This window comes from Hordeum vulgare, chromosome 5H (assembly GCF_904849725.1).
Source record: "Hordeum vulgare subsp. vulgare chromosome 5H, MorexV3_pseudomolecules_assembly, whole genome shotgun sequence".
Classification (NCBI taxonomy): domain Eukaryota; kingdom Viridiplantae; phylum Streptophyta; class Magnoliopsida; order Poales; family Poaceae; genus Hordeum; species Hordeum vulgare.
The window spans coordinates 521982501-522000924 of record NC_058522.1 but is presented as its reverse complement, the minus strand read 5'-3'; the positions used below and the strand labels follow the sequence as shown (position 1 = coordinate 522000924).

The 18424-nt window shown below is 46.7% G+C and overlaps 1 long non-coding RNA gene across 1 annotated transcript; it reads left to right on the top strand.

The window, feature by feature from the left end:
* The first annotated feature begins 17516 nt into the window (after window positions 1–17516).
* On the top strand, window positions 17517–18424 carry LOC123398241. The gene is made up of 2 exons (XR_006610114.1): window positions 17517–17782; window positions 17981–18424. It is a non-coding gene; the product is annotated as an uncharacterized LOC123398241 (long non-coding RNA).

The window sequence follows — 18424 nt, the reverse complement described above, 5'->3', positions numbered from 1 at the left end:
TAGTGCAGGAGCCTCGAAGAGACTTCCATTCAAGTACGAGATAATTAAAACCACCAATTCTTTGATCATGAGATATTTTCAACCCATGATTTCTTAATTGAGCTATCTTGGTTTGGATTTCACCTAAAGCTTTTCCTATGGATTGTTGCTATCATGGTGCTTGTCATTAATCCAAGTTCTCAATGTATCCTCTTGGTGTAAGAAATTGTTCATATCTTGTTTCTCCCAATCTATCCTTGTTATTTTAGTGGTTGTTTGTCACCTCATATTTGTTGAGATGATTTTCATAAGCCCACTACTATCTTGTTCTTTTCGTTGTTGGTTTTCCAACTACTCTGTCAATTCTCTATCCGGAGGCTCTTCAATTCTATTGTGATGATAGTTGTCATTCTTTTCTTCATTCTCTTCTTCCGTATGAGCTAGTTCATATTCTCTTGTTCCGGAGTGAAAGTGCATGCTATGCCCCTAATTGTCTTTTGGTGTTAATGACAACACATACATAGGAAACTAATCCTATTTGTTGAGTGTATCTCAGGACGGCAACTACTTTAGTAGATTAAGATTTATGTGCCAAAGGTTGCCTGAAAAGATTGGTGAGTTATATTTCGGGAAGACTCGGGATTAAGAAGAGATGCTGTAGAATAGTCTTTTGAGTTTACTAATATTGAGTATAGGGATCCCGCACTATTAAGAGGGGATCACAGGCCTTGCGATAAACTTGCTCATATCACATCTCTACAACCATATCAAACACCACGTACTATCCACTCTCTACAATTCAACATATGTCCAATCTCCTCGGACATCCGGCTCCCTCCGGACGTCCGAGGGCCGGACGTCCGGCTGGCTTCAGAAATCCGAAGCCAAACACCAGTAGTTTGTTAGGCTTATATCTCGTAAATCCGGCTCCCTCCGGACGTCCGAGGGCCGGACGTCCGGCCAAGCTCCGGAAATCCGGAGGTCAACACCAGTAGTTTGTGTGCACTATATCTCGGAAATCCGGCTCCCTCCGGATGTCCGAGCGCCGGATGTCCGACACCATCGGAAATCCGGAAGCCACCACCAGTAGAAATTGTGCTGTATAACACGGACTTCCGGGCCACTCCGGACGTCCGTATGCTGATGAATTCAAATACGTTCAGGCACATCTACAGGCCTCGGACGACCGACTCCTGTCGGACGTCCGGCCGCTGATGAATTCAGAAGAGTTCCAGGCATGCCTACAGGTCTCGGACGTCCGACCCCTGTCGGACGTCCGGTCCCTCACGGACGCTCGGACTTCCGACAAGTGCCGGACGTCCGGACCCTGTGTGACTTATTGCACCTCCAACGACTGGATTTCACTCCACACTATAAATACTCTTCTCCCACCTCGTGAAAGGGTGTTCAACACAGCTAAGACACATCCAAGAACACCTTTCCTCTCACTCACTCTTGTCTACACCAAATCCTAGATCCCAAGAGCATTTGTGAGTCCTTTTGAGTGTTGTTCCAATCGAAAGATAGATCGTCTCCCTCTCCTCCTTCCCACCAAAGTGATTTGTGATTTGAGCAAGTTTTGAGCAATCCCCGTGATCTTGTTACTCTTGGAGGTTGGAGACTCCTAGGCGTTAGGAGTTTTCGGAGAGGAATCAAACCATTGTGATATCCCCCGGAAATTTTGTGAAGGTTTGGAAGCCACCTCAAGGCTTACCACTAGTGGTTGAGAAACGCCTTCGTGGAGTTATCTCAAAGGGAGAACAGGGTGAGCCTTCGTGGCGTTGGTGTGCCTTCGTGGTAACATCCGCCCCTCTAAAGGTGACGTAGCTTCCCTCCAAGGAAGTGAACATCGGGATACATCCTTGTCTCTCTCGGAGTTTCGGTTATTCCTAACCCTAACTCTCTACTTGTGTTAATCCTTATTACATACTTGTATTTGCTTATTGTTTACCGCTTGCCTTGCTTCACTCCTAATAGCTTACTCTTTGTCATAGCAATTACTAGGCTTACACTTATATTCCGCACTTTAGCCTAAAATTGCTAAGTAATTGTTAAAATTTGGATTTGTACCTATTCACCCCCCCTCTAGGTCCATCTCGATCATTTTCAATTGGTATCAGAGCCTCGTGCTCTATTTGTGTGGCTTAACCGCCCTAGAGTGAGATGGACGTGGATCCAGCTGCAGTAGCTCTAGTGCAGAGGGACGGGACTTCCGCAGAAGTCAAGTCTTTCACCTCTGAGGACCTGGAACGGGCCCTTGCCAAGCAAAAAGAGGAGCATGATGCTTCTCTTGAGTCCATAATTCAAATGAGACTAGCAGCACTAACCACGGGGACAACCACGTCCCCGAGGGCCTCAGGGCCCCACGTGCACGGTACTTCATTTGGCCAACCTCCTCCGGAGAGGAACCAAACCAGTGTTCCATGGCTTTATGCTAAGTCTCAAATTGAGAAACCTAAGTACAATCCTAGAGGAAAACCTCCCTTGCTTGATGACAATTCCGATTTTGCTTTGTGGAGAGTTGGTATGCAGGATCATCTTAGGTACGCCAATGATGAGATGCTGGACATCCTCGAGCATGGGTACAATCCTGTTGATCCAAGATGCCTCACGCCTAGAGAAACTTATGACAAGCATCTCAATGACACTACGATCATGTGCATAAGAAAAGGAATGAATGACAAGCAACGAAGACCTTACATTCACATCACAAGTGCCAAGGAATTGTGGGACAATATCATAAGGACCAAGACCGGTACCTCCACTCTTCGGCTTGCCCAATATGAAATTGCCAAGGGGCAATTACAGAATTTCTGTATGGAAAAGGGTGAATCTCCCAAGCAGCTACTAGAACGGCTCATGACTCTCGCCGCAGACATTGAGTCATGTGACTGTGACAAGACGCAAGATGGTTTCAATCTGACCAAGAGATTCCTTGTGGACAAGTTACTTCACGCTCTTGCTCCATATCACCATCAAATGGTATGGGACATGAAACAACATCATGCTTTCAAAGAAATGACTCCGGATGACATCATATCCACTTTCCAATTATTTGAAGAGTCAAAGGCAAATGCAACAAAGCACCTAGCCATGCATGGCACTTCAACATCAAAGATCAATCTCGCTTTGAAAGCCAAGCATGAGTATGACGAAGAAGAAAGTGAAGAAGAAGAAGGTGATGATGACTGTCAAGATGGTGATGATGTTGACTCTGATGAAAGCCCATCGTTTGAGGACATTTCTCTCTTTGTGAAGAAGTTCAGTGCAGGGAAGTTCAAGGGAAGATTTCCAAAGAAGAAGGTAAGGAAATGCTATAACTGTGAGGAAACCAACCACTTCTCCAACGACTGCCCTTATGAGAAGAGAGAAGACAAACCAAGGTTTCCAAAGACCTTTGTAAAGAAGAAGTTACCAAACCCTATGAACTCCAAGTCCAAGAGGACAGATGGAAGAGCAATGGTTGCACAAGAAGAATCAGATCTAGAAGATGTTGGTGGAGTTGCCGGAGTAGCTCAAGATACACAGAGTACCTTGAGGCTAGTCAACAAAAGTGGTGATGTTGTTCACTACAACTATATGAAGGACTAAAAGGGCAACGCTCACAAGTATTTGATGGCAAAGACTGCCATGGGAGATGGGGAAGACCAAAGCTCCCATGATAAGGTTAAGGTAACCCCATGGTTAAACTCTTTCAGTCTAGTTTCTACCCACTCTGATGAGTATCTTGATGCGGAAGATCATTATGAGGATGATGATTTAGATCATCCCATGTTTGCTAAAATGAACAAATTTATGTGCTCTCTTAAAGGAAAGAAGCTCACTATGTTTCGCATACTTATGGAAATGGTGAGTAAGCACACCAATACCATCAAGGAACTCAAAACCCTCGTCACTGAGGAGAAGGAGAGAAATGAACTCCTTGAGCAGAAAGTCCTTTATGAGGAAACACAACATGATGCATTATGTTCAAAAGTAGGTGAAAACCTTGATAAACATGCTAATGATCTTGCCTCCTTGAAAAAGGCTGAAAATGTGTGCAGAGAATTACTAAATGATAAAGACCGACTTGTGAACTCTCATGCTTCTCTTTCTAAGGACTGTGAGCATCTATCCTTGTCTCTCAAAGACAAGGAAGAGAAACTCACTGTTCTTACAAAGAGCTTTGAGGCACTTAAGGTCACTTATCTTGACACTCTAGCTAAGGCCTACTCCTCACCTATTATCAATGTTGATACCTGCACTACTAACCCTAGTAGTGAACTGACATCTATCCTTGAGGAAAACTGTACGTTAAGGGCACAGCTAGACAGAGGTCTCATGACATGTGCACAAGGACAAAAGACTCTCAATGAGATCTTAAGTCGACACAATGGAGGTGTCGCCAAGAAAGGGCTTGGGTTCAACCCAAGCACTGCCAAGAAAAGTGCATCTCCTTTGAAGTGTACCACTCCTCTTAAGGAAATATTTGTACCAGAGGGACACACGGAGAAAGGTAAGGTTGTGAGTGGATCGGCCACTAGGGGTCCGTCTACTCACAACAAGACAACCGAATTCATGCCTCCATCCTATGTACTACGCAAATCAAAGGAAGGAGAAGTTTATGCTAAATTCGTTGGTCCCCGTAATGCATTTCGATTCTATGCCATTTGGGTCCCTAAGACTCTTGTAACTAATGTGAAAGGCCCCATGACAAAATGGGTACCTCAAACCAAGTCTTAATTCGTTACAGGCTGTTTTCTCCGGTGGAGCAAAATGGGTGATCGACAGTGGATGCACCAATCATATGATCGGAGATAGTAACTTGCTCTATAACTTCATGCAAGCCATTCGACCATACATGAGCATTGTATTTTGTGGAGGGTCGAAAGGGCAGGTAATTGGGTTGGGCAAGGTGGCAATCACTAATGACATGTCTATTGCAAATGTCATGCTTGTCCAATCTCTTCAATATCATTTACTTTCAGTTCGTCAATTGGCTTCCGTCGGTTATGACACACTATTTGGACTAACGGATGTGAAAGTCTTTAAGAGAGACACTCTTGAAGTGGCTTTCGTTGGAGAGTTGGATGGCAACCTTTACACGGTTGATTTCTCGAAAGAGAGCACTTTCCATACAACTTGTCTAATGGCCAAGGCCGACATGGGATGGCTGTGGCATCACCGGCTCGCCCATGTTGGCATGAAAAATCTTCAAAATCTCTTAAATGGTAATCACATCCTTGGACTAACAAATGTGTCTTTTAAGAAAGATCGTGTGTGCAGTGCATGCATAGCTGGGAAGCAACATCAATCAAGACATCCACCCAAGAACGTTGTATCCACTTCGAGGCCGTTAGAGCTCCTTCATGTTGATCAATTTGGGACTCCTTCATGGGCAAGTCTCGGAGGGAAAAAGTATGGCCTAGTCATTGTTGATGATTACTCAAGATATACATGGGTGTTCTTTCTCAAGTCCAAGGACGAGACGAAGGTCACTTTCATTGACTTTGCCAAACAAGCCCAGCGGAAGTTTGACAAGGACATCAAGGCAGTAAGAAGTGATAATGGCTCTGAGTTCAAGAACTACACCCTGGAAGAATTTCTTAGTGATGAGGGGATTGAACATCAGTACTCCGCACCTTACACCCCCCAACAAAATGGTGTGGCAGAGAGAAAGAACCGGACACTTGTGGAAATGGCAAGGTCCATGTTAGATGAATACAAGTCACCACATAGCTTTTGGGCTGAGGCCGTCAACACAGCATGTCATGCATCAAACCGACTCTTCCTCCGATCAATATTGGAGAAAACTCCATATGAGCTCCTAACTGGGAACAAGCCCAATGTTAAGTACTTTCGTGTGTTTGGATGCAAATGCTTCATCCTCAACAAACGGGAACGGTTAGGGAAATTTCAATCCAAAACAACTGAGGGGATTTTTGTTGGCTATGGGTCAAACTCTCATGCCTACAGAGTCTATAACAAATCCACTGGATGTGTTATAGAAACCTGTGACGTGACGTTTGATGAATTTAACCGCTCCCATGGGGAGCAAGTTGATCTAAATGATGCAGGTGAAGAAGACTCTCCACAAGATATCTTAAACATGGGTGTAGGTGCACTTCTGCCTATGGAACAAAGACCCCATGATGATGATGAAGATGATGAGAACATCTCGCTTCCTCAAGACAGTTCACTACCCGTACCTCCTCAAGACATTAGCACACCCATCATGCCAGTTTTTGAGGATCAAGTGGGAGATGACACTCAAGAACAAGTTGAACTTCAAGAGGAAGACCAAAGTATGGGTATGCTTGATGATGAACCTCAACAGGTGCAACGCGAAGAGGAATATCTTCCTCCGCACATAAATGATCCATATGTTGAGGACATTGATGATGGAAACGAAGTTGAACCTCGTGAAACCTTGACCTCCATCATGCCACGTGTGGCCGGTTGTGTTGATATTGATCAAATCCTCACAGGCGTATCGGAAGGTAGAGTGAATCGTAAACAATTAACAAACTTTTGTGCTCACTTTTCGTTTGTCTCTAGTACCGTGCCACACAGGGTTCAGGATGCAATATGTGACAATGACTGGCTACTTGCTATGCAAGAAGAGCTAAACAGTTTCACACGCAATGAAGTATGGTCATTGGTAGAACGACCAACTGAGGAACATAATGTTATTGGAACTAAATGGATTTTCAAGAACAAGGAAGATGAGAACGGGACTGTTCTACGCAACAAGGCAAGGTTAGTAGCACAGGGGTACTCCCAAGTTGAAGGTTTGGACTTTGGTGAAACTTTCGCCCGTGTTGCTCGTCTTGAGTCCATTCGCATTTTATTGGCCTATGCTGCTTTCAATGGTTTTACCTTGCATCAAATGGATGTGAAAAGTGCTTTTCTTAACGGTCCTCTACAAGAAGAGGTATATGTATCACAACCACCTGGGTTTGTTGACCCTCATCACAAAGACCATGTATATAAACTTCACAAGGCACTTTATGGTCTTAAACAAGCACCCCGTGCTTGGTACAATCATCTTAAGAAGTTCCTACTCGATGATGGCTTTGTGGTGGGGGTGATCGATCCCACTCTTTTTACTAAGAGGGAAAATGGTGATTTGATCTTATGCCAAATCTATGTAGATGACATCATTTTTGGTTCTCCTAACATCCATTTGTGCAAGAAGTTTGCGGCCTCCATGACCAAGACCTTTGAGATGTCACTCAACACGGACTTGAAGTTCTTTCTTGGTTTTCAAATACAACAATTTCAAGAAGGGATTTTCTTGTCTCAAACTAAGTATCTCAAGGACATTCTTGAGAAATTTGATATGACAAATGCTAAACCAATGAAGACACCCATGGCCACCGATGTAGTTCTAAATGAAGACTCAAACGGTATTCCTTTTGACCCATCTACTTATCGCTCCATGATTGGTTCGCTGCTTTACCTTTGCGCATCTAGACCGGACATCATGTTAAGTGTAGGAATATGTGCTAGATTTCAAGCTTCCCCTATGGAAAGCCATCACACGGCGGTTAAGCACATTCTTAGATACCTTGTTCACACCCCAAAGTTAGGCTTATGGTACCCTAAGGATGCAAAGTTTGATCTTATTGGGTATTTTGATGCGGATTGGGACGGTGATAAAGTGGGACGGAAATCCACTTCCGGTGCATGTCAGTTTCTTGGACGCTCGTTGGTAAGTTGGTCCTCGAAGAAGCAGAACTGTGTTTCACTCTCCACGGCCGAGGCCGAATATATTGCAGCCGCAAGCTGTGCTACTCAATTGCTATGGATGAGGCAAACACTGAAGGATTATGGTATCATGTATCGACACGTTCCTCTTCTCTGTGATAATGAAAGTGCCATAAAGATCTTCGTAAACCCCATTGATCACCCTCGCACAAAACATATTGATATTAGGTATCATTTCTTGAGAGACCATGTGCAAAAGGGTGACATTGATATTACCCATGTGGGTACCGACATGCAGTTAGCCGACATTTTCACCAAGCCACTTAGCGTAGCTAGGTTCTGTCAACTTAGGCATGAACTTGGTATCTTGGAGCTTGAAAATATATCTTGAAATCTTGCACACATACATACACTCACAATATGGTTGTGTCTTGATATGCGCATATATTTAGGGGGAGTGCATAGTAATTCTATGTGTTTTTAAGCTTACAACGTACGCACAGATCATTTCATGCATGTAATGCTTCTAGGAAAACAGTGCTCATAGTTTGTCTTATATATATATATACCATGCAAGTCATCATCATCAAAACACTCCCCTCCTCTATCTCTCGGACGTCCGGCTCATCTCGGACGTCCGGCGCCAGAACATCCTCCGGACGACCGACACCTCTCGGACGTCCGACGCCTCTCGGATGTCCGACGCCTCGGGGCCCCTATATAAAGCTGGGCGCAGGACTGAGCCTTTTGCCCTAATCCCCTGCGCCCCATTCCCCCCCAGCCGCCGCCGCCAGCCCTGGGAGCAGCTCGAGGAGCTCCTCCCCAGCGCTGCCCTCCTCGAGATCGAACCGATCTCCTCCGCAGATCCCCTGCTTCTCCGTCCGTACTCTTCACGGGATCCATCTCAGGTTGCTCCTCCGTCTTTTCTCGTGTTGGATATGATTTCTCCCATGTCTCTCCTTGTTCGTTCCTCATTTGGGGATTTTTAATCCGCGTAGGGCTCCATGGGCAAGACCAAGCACACCGCTCGGAAGACCGTGGCCGGCTCATCCTCTCGTATCCCTATGAACACGGGGTCGGAATCGGATGAGCCACACCGTCCCTTCAAACGGGCTGCCCGGCGTTCTCCGCCTCGGCGGTCGCCGTCTCCATCACCGTCTGATGATGCTGACCCCGACTTCGAGGAGGAGCTTGCCACCGAGGAACTTCCTCAACCCGTCGCTCGAAGGTCCAAGCTCGGGTCTCGCACAACATCCTACATGCCACAACCGCCTCCTGCCCAGCCTGAAGGTGAAGCTCGCCGCATCTCCTTAGAGCCTCCTGCCACGTTAGGTCGTAATATCACAAACTTTACCACACTTGGGGCAGCTTCCTATCTTACTTTCCGCCGCGACGTAAATCAATACGAGGTCGGCAGTGATTCTACGGATTCACGTTTTCGCACAAACGTCCAGGCGGATATCTTTTCCACCGTCATAGTTCCTAAGGGCTTATCTAATCATCTTTACATTGATATTGAGCATATTCACAAGCACCCGGCGAAATATCCGGGTGCCATTGAGCTTATTGAGTCTATGGGGCTTGCCACCCTGTTTTCTTTTCATTGCGACTATAATGCTGCTGCCATCCACCAATTCTATGCCACATGTCACTTTGGCTCCGACAACACTGTCACCTGGATGACCTCTGACGTTCGTTTCAAAGCCACTTATGCTACTTTTGTTGCCGCTCTGGGTTTTCCCCATTCCGGTTATAAAATACATAAGGATGATCCTAACCATGCGCCTAAGACTATTGACGTGTGTGGACACCTCCTCAAACCACTACGTGAGCTTGATGAGGATGAGCACCAGAAGGACCTTACCCAGGTATCCATCTGGCGCGCACCTTACTTCATTATCTTTCAGTGTGTCATCCGCACCATCTATCCCAAGATGGGTGATAAGGGTTCTTGAAGTGGCTATTGTATCGACATCATGTACCACTTGTTCGAGAACCCCAAGACCAAAATCAATGTGCCCCGTTTCCTATGGCATGAGATTCGGCTTGCTAGCTTTCAGTACAAGCGAGCCTTTCCTCATGCTCCTTTCATCCAGGCACTTATTAACCACGTTGCTGATTTCTCTGTGGCTACCACTCACATCCATCGCAAGTGGTCCATTCCCGCTCACATGGCAAATGATTTTGCTCCCAAGCACGCCCCTTCTTCCTCTACTACCACTCGCCGCACTGTTGCACGGGCCGCCACCCCTTCATCTAGCTCCGCTTCTCTCGGTCGCATTGCCAAATTCCTTGGCAAAGCTCACTCTGCCTTGATGAAGGTTGTCTCCTTTCAGTGTGGTCAAACCCATGATGTGGTCTCCCGCTTAGTTTCCTCTCAGAATGCCCTCAAGGCTCGTCTGAGAGCCTCGGGCGATCTTACTGTGAGTGATGATGAGGCCCCTCCTGCTGCTCCTTCCATTGACTTTGTCTTCCCTTCTGGTCCTGAGTGGTCTGAGTTCTTTGACGAGGCTGGGGGCAGTGGTTTGGCTGATGATGCTGATGATGATGGTGATGAGCTCTGAGTTTGGTTGGTGTTATTGATGGCTCCCTTTTTGGTACTTGGTGCCAAAGGGGAAGTAATGTATCGTAGTTAAAAAATTTATTCTCGTCATTTTTAGTCTTTGGAGATTTAATGTAATGGATAAAACTCATGGATGGCTACTTATAAATGGTTGTGATTTGCTATGATATCATCATAGACTATTATGTCTTGCTCCTTTATTTCTATGATGATCTATTATTCTTCCATGTCGATCCATTTGGAGCTTCGATTTCTTTATCATGCATATCCTAAGGGGGAGCTCTGTACTAAATATCTCCTAGACTATAATGTATGGTTAATATTTTTGAGACTTATGTATATGTTGTCATCAACTACCAAAAAGGGGGAGATTGAAAGTGCATGCTATGCCCCTAATTGTCTTTTGGTGTTAATGACAACACATACATAGGAAACTAATCCTATTTGTTGAGTGTATCTCAGGACGACAAGTACTTTAGTAGATTAAGATTTATGTGCCAAAGGTTGCCTGAAAAGATTGGTGAGTTATATTTCGAGAAGACTCGGGATTAAGAAGAGATGTTGTAGAATAGTCTTCTGAGTTTACTAATATTGAGTATAGGGATCCCGCACTATTAAGAGGCGATCACAGGCCTTGCGATAAACTTGCTCATATCACATCTCTACAACCATATCAAACACCACATACTATCCACTCTCTACAATTCAACATATGTCCAATCTCCTCGGACATCCGGCTCCCTCCGGACGTCTGAGGGCCGGACGTCCGGCTGGCTTCGGAAATCCGCAGCTAGACACAAGTAGTTTGTTAGGCTTATATCTCGGAAATCCGGCTCCCTCCGGACGTCCGAGGGCCGGACGTCCGAGGGCCGGACGTCCGGCCAAGCTCCGGAAATCCGGAGGTCAACACCAGTAGTTTGTGTGCACTATATCTCGGAAATCCGGCTCCCTCCGGACGTCCGAGCGCCGGATGTCCGACACCATCGGAAATCCGGAAGCCACCACCAGTAGAAATTGTGCTGTATAACACGGACTTCCGGGCCACTCCGGACGTCCGTATGCTGATGAATTCAAATACGTTCAGGCACATCTACAGGCCTCGGACGACCGACTCCTGTCGGACGTCCGGCCGCTGATGAATTCAGAAGAGTTCCAGGCATGCCTACAGGTCTCGGACGTCCGACCCCTGTCGGACGTCCGGTCCCTCACGGACGCTCGGACTTCCGACAAGTGTCGGACGTCCGGACCCTGTGTGACTTATTGCACCTCCAACGACTGGATTTCACTCCACACTATAAATACTCTTCTCCCACCTCGTGAAAGGGTGTTCAACACAGCTAAGACACATCCAAGAACACCTTTCCTCTCACTCACTCTTGTCTACACCAAATCCTAGATCCCAAGAGCATTTGTGAGTCCTTTTGAGTGTTGTTCCAATCGAAAGATTGATCGTCTCCCTCTCCTCCTTCCCACCAAAGTGATTTGTGATTTGAGCAAGTTTTGAGCAATCCCCGTGATCTTGTTACTCTTGGAGGTTGGAGACTCCTAGGCGTTAGGAGTTTTCGGAGAGGAATCAAACCATTGTGATATCCCCCGGAAAGTTTGTGAAGGTTTGGAAGCCACCTCAAGGCTTACCACTAGTGGTTGAGAAACGCCTTCGTGGAGTTATCTCAAAGGGAGAACAGGGTGAGCCTTCGTGGCGTTGGTGTGCCTTCGTGGTAACATCCGCCCCTCTAACGGTGACGTAGCTTCCCTCCAAGGAAGTGAACATCGGGATACATCCTTGTCTCTCTCGGAGTTTCGGTTATTCCTAACCCTAACTCTCTACTTGTGTTAATCCTTATTACATACTTGTATTTGCTTATTGTTTACCGCTTGCCTTGCTTCACTCCTAATAGCTTACTCTTTGTCATAGCAATTACTAGGCTTACACTTATATTCCGCACTTTAGCCTAAAATTGCTAAGTAATTGTTAAAATTTGGATTTGTACCTATTCACCCCCCCTCTAGGTCCATCTCGATCCTTTTCACGGAGGCATTGTGATATTGCTCTTTTGGGTCTATCTTGTTGTTCTAGCAAGATCATGGTGTTCCCTTGTTCTATTTAGTTGTTTGTCATGTATATTGTCTAATTCTCTCTTCTTATCAAAAAATTTGTCCCATTTTCCTACCGAAGTGCTGCCGAAATTTTCCGTGAATTCTTGCTTCTTTCTCATATCAATCCTCGTCTCTTTGCAACCTTCAAGGATCGTTGGTTTCACTCATTTGTCAAAGAAGCGATTAAGTTTTACCTCTTGCTTTCTCATCCTCTCCCCCCTTTCATTCTTGGATCTCGGGGCGAGATCCTCTTGTAGTGTAGGAGAGTTGTGACAGCCCGAGACCGACGTTCCACAAGATTCCCCTTCTTTTCCGTTTTCGTCATGTGGGTATTTCCTTTTGACGCATCATCATCGCATCATGCGCATCATCAGCATTGCATCAGCATCTCCGTTGCCGCCAGTTTTCAATTTGCATCCGTGTTAGTTGCCGGTTCTCGTCGTTGTCCGTTCGGAGCCTCACCACACACGCACGCGCCCGCGGCATCATTTAAATCTTGTTTTCAAAAGCGTGCGTAAAACTTTCTCTGATCGGGGCGAAACTTGGCATGCGATCGTAATTAGTTATAGGTAGGCCGCCTGTCAAGTTTCGTCGCAACCGACGTCCGTCTGGTACCCGAACGGTCGTCCGTAGCGGCACCGTATTCGGTCTACCGTCAGACGGTTGTCGGTGTTTTTAAACTACGTTGTCGGGTGCCCGTTTTCCCTCTCATCTCCGCCTAGCCCATCTGCACAGTGCACCGGTCCTGCGCGCAACCCAGTCCGAAAACCTCCCGAAACCCGAACCGGGTGCCCGTGACCGTTGGATCCAGAGCAACACCGTTTTACCGCAAAACATCATCGGTTTGTCAATTGGTCTTCCTAACCTATTTTTTTTACCATCCGATCTAGATCGGAGGGCTGTATTAGACCTCCTATAGACCCTAGACTATAAAAATAGGTCCAACCCTAGATTCTAGGAGAGCTGCCCCATCAGCCGCCGCCAGCCTCTTCCTCGTTTTCCAAATCCCACCAACTAGCACTGGATCCATGATGAGCCATCCAACCAGCCCACCTCCACATTTTTGCTCTGGAAGCCATCCATCGCGCAGCTCCCGATCCACCCCGAGACCGCCCGGGTCTCATCGTCACCGGCGACTTGGACCTCGCCGGCCACCGATGCAAGCCATCCCCGAAGTCCAGCGACCAGGCGCCATCCCCGCTGACCGTGCCCTATATCCTTCCCTCCTTCTCGTTTCCTCTTGTTTTCGTCTCTCACATCTCCATGTATCTCTCTTGCTCTCTCTTTCTCTGTAACAGGGAGACCACCATGATCATGGATGCCGCCTGCAGTTTTGTCCGTGTCGTCGACATGGACCGGATCGAGCTCCCGTCGCCAGGTATGGGTTCGCCCCGACCAGATCCACTAGTTCTGCATCCCAGCCTCGCCGATGGCCTGCATCAGGCCCATGGCGCCGTTGCTCTGCTTCCTCTCGTACATAGAATGAGTACATGAACCAAACCCCTCCCGTCATGGATTTCAGGAGCAGTTCGGGCAGAGGAGGATGACGCCTCTGCCTCTCCCTCACGCCTCTCCCCAGACCTCTATGGTGGCCCTCCCCAACCTCTCCGTCGCCAGCCGCGTCCATGCCGAGGCGTTGACCTGCTTCCCGTCCATAGCCAGCCTCATCTGCTTCTCAGGTTCAGATTCAGCATTTTTAATCTCGTTCAGATCCGCGAAAGTGTTGGTTCACCTTGCGAAATCCTTTGTTTGTAGCACAAACACGCAGTAGTCCAACTGGTCAGCTCGTTGGTCTGCACCGTGGAGGTTGTGGGTTCAAATTCCCCCAACTCCACATTTATTTTGTTTGTTGCAAATATTGTCTCTCGGGAATGAGATCCTCGTGCTGCTTCATTTATGCTAGAGGCCCAATTATTTTCATGTGTAGTAGCCTGCCCAGCTGGTTAGCGTCAATGCTTTGCACCTGAGGTCCTGGGATCGAATCCTAGGGAGCCTCTTTAATTTATTTTTTCCTGTGTTTTCTTTTTCAATCATGCTCACAGAGCCGTCTTGGGCTGATTCAGCCCTGCGCCCGGTGCACTTTGGTTCAATTCGGGCCATGTAGATTTTTCCTTCTTCGATGTATTGTTTAATCTACCGATTTACCGTTTTCAAGCATATTTTAAAATTGGTTTTAACTTTTAAACCGTGCATCGGGTCGGAATAAGTTAGATATGTAACTTGGCTAGAATTTCGCGTAGAATGATATTTTTTTTTCTAACTTTCATGCATAAATAGAACTCTTTAGTGTGCTGTTGCATCGGTTTGCGTGTCGACGTGTTGAAACGGTTTAGGTCGTAACTATTTGTCCGTAGCTCCGTTGGAGATGTGCCATATATGTAAATGGACCTTAACGACGCGTAGATTCACGTGAACCTATTTGTTTTGCTGTTTAACAACTAATTAAACGTTTTAGTTAAGATCTGGACAGAATTGTAAATTAACATGTGAGGTCGTCTCGGAGGTGCTATATGTCATTTCCGACCTCATTTAAAATGTCTAGATAGGTAGTTTAATTACGCTTCACCTTTTGCCATGTTTAACAACATTTAATATTGCCGTGTATCTAATTGGGATAGAACTAAATAATTAAACGTGGAGTTTCGTCAATATGCAATTCGTTGCATATTGAACTTCACTTAATGTGTAGTGTTTGTTTGTCGTGATTTGTCATGCCGTGACTTGCATGTATTCAGCTGCTCATGCATCATTTGTGTTGTGCATCGTGTGGTGAATATCGTGTGTTGATTCTTGTTTCCGGTTTGCTTCGTCTCATTAGAGTTCCGCAAGCGTGTCGGATTGTGAGGACCCGTTCGACTACGTCGGTTCGTCTGCTTCACGGAGGCATTCTTCTTCCAAGCGGAATCTCAGGCAAGATGACCATTTCCCCAGATACCATTACTATCATTGCCATGCTAGTTTTACCGCTTCTACCGTTTATGTCTCGTTGCCTACCACATGTTAAATATCAGCCTCTCAACAATGCCATGAAACCTTCAACCGTTCGACCTAGCAAACCACTGATTGGCTATGTTACCGCTTGCTTAACCCTGTGTAGCGTTGCTAGTTGTAGGTGCAGTTGCTTCCATGTGAAAGCATGGGTTCCTTGTTATATCACCATATTAATGCTATTTAATTTAATGCACCTATATACTTGGTAAAAGGTGGAAGGCTCGGCCTTTCTAGCCTGGTGTTTGTTCCACCTTTGCCCCCTTAGTTCCGGCTACCGGTGTTATGTTCCATAATTGAGCGCTCCTAACACGATCGGGGTTGTTATGGGGACCCCCTTGATAATTCGTTTTAGATTAAAGCTGGTCTGGCAAGGCCCAACATTGGTACTACATTTGCCCAACATAATAATTCTGTTAAATTGAAATGCATAGGGAGTTAGCGCTACCCGAGGAGTAATTCTACATAATACAGGGAGGGCCAGTGCTGATGGTGCTGGTCCAAAACAGAGCACTGTGCGGGGCCATCGCGAGGAAACTCGAGGTTTGGCACTCGTACGCTTCGCTTATCCGTCGTGTCCTGAGAACGAGATACGCGGCTCCTATCGGGATCGTCGACACGCCGGGCGGCCTTGCTGGATTAGTTTTACCTTTGACGAGATATCTTGTGCATCGGGATTCCGGTGATGCTTTGGGTAATCTCAGAGTTGAGGTTTTCCACTAGGGAATCCGACGAGATCGCGAGCTTCGTGATTGAGGATTTCTATGCGGCTTGTGGTAATTTGTGATGGACTAGTTGGAGCACCCCTGCAGGGTAAAATCTTTTCGGAAAGCCGTGCCCGCGGTTATGTGGCAACGTGGAAACTTTGTTTAACACTGGTTCTAGATAACTTGAAGTTAATTAATTAAAATATGCCAACTGTGTGCGTAACCGTGACTGTCTCTTTCGTGAGTTCCTTCTCCGATCGAGGACACGGTGGGGTTATGTCTGACGTAGGTAGGTGTTCAGGATCATTCAATTGATCATCAGTAGTTCACGTCCGTTATGCGTAGATCTTCCCTCTCTTATTTCTTGTACTCGTAAGTTAGCCACTATAAATATATGCTTAGCCGCTGCTGCAACCTCACCACTTAACCATGCCTCACCCATTAAGCTTTGCTAGTCTTGATACCTTTGGAAATGAGATTGCTGAGTCCCTTGTGGCTCATAGATTACTACAACACCAGTTGCAGGTACAGGCAAATGGTACTTGACGCGAGCGCGTTGATTGTTCATTTGGAGTTGCTTCTTCTTCTTCATCGATCTAGGATGGGTTCCAGGCCACCAGCCTGGGATAGCAAGGATGGACGTCGTTCTTCTTTTGTTGTTTGTTTTTGTCCGTAGTCGGACCCTGCTCTTACTCTTGATGATTGTGTAATGTACTGATGTGACTCTGATGTAGCTTGTGGCGAGTGTAAGCCAGTTCTAAATATATCTCTTCTTTTCAGTACATGTACTTGTAACGATATCCATTCTTGCGACACGACGAGATGCGCTTCTATCCCTGACGTGGCCTTCGTGTCAAATTGAGGATAGGGTCGCATCTTGGGCGTGACACAATGCCTCTCACTGCACACCTCTCCCGGTCATTGTCTATAGCCACAAAGCCTCATGGTTCCCCGGAACGATCCAATGTGCTATTATTCCAAAAACTACATCATGTTAGTTCGCTATCGTTACTTGGAGATAGCCTAACTGCCCTAGCGGAAGGAATTTACAGCTGGATCACTAGCAATCTACCTTGGTCTTGCCCACCCTTCACCCTTCATAGTATGCAGTACACAACCGTTGTTGTCACACCCATGCCCTCCCTAACAAACCCTTGCTTGACAATCAAATCGGATGCAACCGTATCAAAGCGAAGTCAGATTGCCCGAAGGCCATAGCTACTACAATCATCGCGGAATGCTCCTAGCCAATCGTTCAGATTGGCAATGCTAATCGTGCTCATGAAGCAAAGGAGGTAACCCGTTTTTATAACTCGTGAAATGCCGAGTAGGCACGAACTCCCCCAGATCCCATCATGTCGACACTAGATCTTACAAACACGAAGCATCTTTCCCTAATAATAAAGCAGATACTGCTTCTGCCGTACGTCGTCGTGGTAATTTTACAAAAAAGCCCCCGGGTTTTAGATGTTCAACCCGCAATCCCTGTTTAAGTGGCACTCTAGAAAAATGTTTCGTTTTTGCGTAATAACCATTGCAATTGTTAGAAATTATGCCTGCAACCCTTATCTCTTATTGGACTGGCTCACCACCGCGCGTCTCCATCGGGCACGCGCCGCCGCTTGCCGCCGGCGCGGGCAGGAGACCCATGTTAAAGGTTGGTCACAGCGGAGGCCTCGGCAGGAAGACTCGAGGCGGCCCGGTCCGACAAGAGGCGGCGCGACATGGACGACTCCGACCCCGAGATCGAGCTCGACAGGTGCCTCCCATCCCCTCCGCGCCGCTGCTCTGCGCTTCGTGCGTTGGTTGCTCGGATTGAAGAGATCGACAAAGAGAGCAAGGGTTTCCTGGCCGCCCCCCATTATCCCTCTCTCTCACGCGATTTGTGTCGGATTTTCGTGACTGATTTCGCCATGTGATTTTTTGGTGTTTGCTTCGATGGGATCCGCCGAGGCAGCGACTTCAAGCAGATCGTGATGATGCTGCGCCACATCAAGGACAAGGCTCACAAGGACAGCCAGAAGAAGACCGAGCAGGCCATCTCCAGGTGATTCCACCTCCCCCGTGCCTATTCCCGGTCAATTTCACAATGCTACTGTGCGCAGTCCTTCTACCAGCCCCACTCTTACGAGGGATTTGTTGCCTGCCACGGTAGTTTCAGCAGCTAAGAGTATGTTGTTTGTGTTTCTAACCTGCTGCATGCCCTGTATCTGAACCTGATGTATGCACTGTATCTGAATCTACTGGTATGCCTTCTATCTGAACCTGATGTACTCCCTGTATATGAACCTACTGTATGCCTTGTGTCTGAACCTGATGTATGCCCTGTATCTGAATCTAGGTTTCAGGAGTCTGTAACTGGATGGGAACTAGGAGTTACCAGTGGCATGTTGTTTGTGAA